The sequence below is a fragment of the Lolium perenne genome, chromosome 3 (assembly GCF_019359855.2).
Source record: "Lolium perenne isolate Kyuss_39 chromosome 3, Kyuss_2.0, whole genome shotgun sequence".
In the NCBI taxonomy this organism is placed as follows: Eukaryota; Viridiplantae; Streptophyta; class Magnoliopsida; order Poales; family Poaceae; genus Lolium; species Lolium perenne.
Window position 1 is genome coordinate 122,195,986 of NC_067246.2, and position 3,258 is coordinate 122,199,243.

The 3,258-nt window shown below is 43.2% G+C and overlaps 1 long non-coding RNA gene across 1 annotated transcript; it reads left to right on the plus strand.

Annotated features, from left to right (window-relative positions):
- The first annotated feature begins 2,374 nt into the window (after positions 1-2,374).
- On the plus strand, positions 2,375-2,987 carry LOC127342258 (uncharacterized). Its single transcript, XR_011754098.1, has 2 exons — positions 2,375-2,530; positions 2,638-2,987. It is a non-coding gene; the product is annotated as an uncharacterized lncRNA (long non-coding RNA).
- The last annotated feature ends 271 nt before the right edge of the window (positions 2,988-3,258 follow it).

The following is a 3,258-nucleotide window of genomic DNA, read 5'->3' on the forward strand; positions in this document are numbered from 1 at the left end:
TAATTGGGGTTATATAATCTAGGGTTTACTAGCTATATATATAGCAAGGTTTTATTAGATTATTGGGTTATTAATTAGCTTGGGGTTATGTATTTTAACGAGGGTTTGATTAGCTAAGGTTAGTTTACTATATATATACGGTTTAGGGTTTAGGGTTAATGGCACATATATTTAATTAGAGGACCGCGAGGACCCCTGGCCTGCTTGATGCGCAATTAAGGGTCGTCGTTGGCCTATAGCTAGCTATAAAGGGTTTTATGGTTTATTTAGAGGGTTTATGTGTTACGGTTAATTATAACTTGTTGTGAATTAAATTACAACTTTTTTATTAGTGTGCTACACAATTAATCAAAACTCTAGCTAGATCGATCGAGTGTGCACAGACATGCACTATTAGAGGCACCCGCCTTTGCGCGTAAAGTGCAAGCATAATGTGTGTCGTTGTGCTGGCCACACCAATCGATAAAGAGAGAGATAGAGATGAGAGATTATTGAAATCGCCAAGAATGTTCAAATATATATATATATATATATATATATATATATATAAATATGCATGCATGGTAGGCCATGCATGCATGCACACTAATTATATATATATATTGTGAGGCAACTTAATCAAAGTGTGTGTTTTCATTCGAGAACTTGTCAATATATTCAAGTTAATTAATTTATCAGCGCTAATTATATAATTAATTAATGAATGAATCTCAAGGATGTTCGATCATACATGATCGATATAGGCATATATATTAATTGGGGTTAATCTAGGATTTACTAGCTAGCTATATATAGAGAGCAGGTTTTTATTAGATCGGGTTATAGCTAGTATAGTTTGGGGTTATGTGTTTTAATTAAGTAGCCAGGTTTGATTAGCTAGGACGGGTTAGTTATATATATATGGTTTAGTTAGGGTTAATGTCACACTTAATTTAGAGGACCGCGAAGCCCCCCTGGCCAGCGTGATGTGCAATTAAGTGTCGTTTGGGGCCTATATATATAGCTAGAGCTAGGGTTTAGGGTTTATAGGGTTTGGGGTTTAGGATTAGGGTTCGGGTTTAGGTATTAGGGTCTAGGGTCTAGGGTCATTAGGCTTAGGATTGTTAGGGATTAGGGTTAGCTAGGGGTTATGGTTTAGGGTTTAGTGTTTAGGGTCTAGGGGTTATGTGTTTTAAGTATGGCATGGGTTAGGGTTAGGGTTTAGGGTCTAGGGTGTTTAATTAGGGTGTTTAGCTAGGGTTTAGGGATTAGGGTTTTAGGGTTTTAGGGTTTAAGGTTTAGGGATCATATATCGATCGAGTGCGCACACACATTATATATTAGAGGCACCCGTGCCTTTTGCGCATAAAGTGCATGCGTATATATGTCTGTGTTTTTTGCCACAAACGATATATAGATCGAGAGAGAGAGATTGAAAATACCCAAGAATATGTTCAAATATATATTAAAAAATATATATATGCATGAATGCATGCATGGTAGGCCATGCATGCCTACCATGCATGCACACTAATTATATCTCTACTATATTAAATCAATAATGCTAGACTTACGCAATTTTTGTTACGGGATTTCTTTACGGGATGAGGTGGAATCATTCGGTTGGAGTAGATCTTTTTCATCCCGTGAGATTAGGAACTGAAGCCCCCCCACGTTCCTCCACGTATGCCCGTAAGTAGGATCACGTAAAAACAACCCGTAAGTGTAGCATTGTTGATATTAAATGGCTAGAGGTGGTGTCCATGGTACGTCCTCTGCTCCCCCTCCCTCCGTCTGGAAACAAATCGCCCGCGTCCCCCGTCCTTCATCGTCCGGAAAAAACCGCAAACAGGAAAATACTAAACCGCTGCCCACGACTCCACGCTGCCTCCCCAATTCGTCTCCCGACCAACCTCTAGGCCGCCTCCGCGCATATCCGTGCTGCAGCCCTCTTGTGCGATTCTTCCCTCGACCCCTTGTCGCTCCCTACAATCGAAATCGTTCCTCGATCGAGAGAGCCGTGGCGGCGCGGGAGGTGCTAGACTGCTGGAGCACGGGGAAGGGGACGGAAGGAGGCACAGCAGCTGCAGATGCCGGTGCCGGGCAGCCAGAACAGGCTTCCGAGGCCGGCCAAGACCCAGACCATCCACGGCCTCGTGCGCGCCGGCGACCTCGCGGGCTTCCAGCGGAAGCTGCGGGAGAACCCCGCCCTCCTCAACGACAAGAACCCTGTGGTCCGTGCTTCTTGCGCTCCCCCAATCCTCTCGTCCCGCAGAAGGATTTCTTTAGTTGGGCGAATACAGAATGCGCGCAGGATCGAATATAGAGGGTGAGACGGTCCTTTGTTTTCTTGTCTTTTGGTGGTGGGAGGATTACTCCCTTTTTTTTTGTCTCTGGTCTGACGGTGTGATTGCCTGATTAATAGTGCATGTTGTTTCCGTATTCCCAGAATAAACGAAGTGTCAAGCAAAGAGAAGATGAACCTGGAGCTTCAGAAGGTGAGGGACAAGTTCAAGATGTCCGAGAATGCCTGGTTCTGCTTTAGTTCAAAGTAAATATCCTCCCTTCACTTGCATAATACTTTACAGAAGTAGAACACACCGACTTTGCTAATATCGAGTTTTCATGCTGTCACTATTCCAACAACCACATTCCAAGGTGTGCCTCTTCAATCTGCTCGTCCACACGAAGTGTCAAAAAAACAGAACGGACCAGGGCTGGTCTCATTCTTCTGCTTTGACATACATAGATGATGATAGTTTTTAATCCCATTGCAATGATTTCAGTTCCAGTTTCCGGCCATAGTTTGTGCTGCTTTGGAAACCTTGTCTGATGGTCTCAGGTCTCTATCTTGTTCAAGACTCCCTATCAGCAATGCAACTATATTTCCCGAGTAGATCCTGCCAATGCTTTGTTTGCTACCAGATGACACATACAGTGTTAGAGTTTGCTGAATGTTCCCTTGTTGACTGAATGCACATGGCAAACATGCCCTTTTCTTCTCCAAACTGGCGCTGATTCACTATGCGCCGTTGTTATCCAAGCACTTCATAGTTTATGTGTTGCTTTCATATGCAACTAGGCTACCCATTTAGAAGACTTTGGTTGTGCCAAGAAAAGATGGAACAAGGGAATTGGTTTCTCACATACTCAATTGGTTTAGGAGTGTGGTCGCTTAGATGCAGTATGTAAAAATTCAGTTCACCCCTTAGATGTTCAAACAGGCTAGCACATACCAATGTAATGCGCATGACAGCTCAGGAGCTTCTCGCTGAAGGT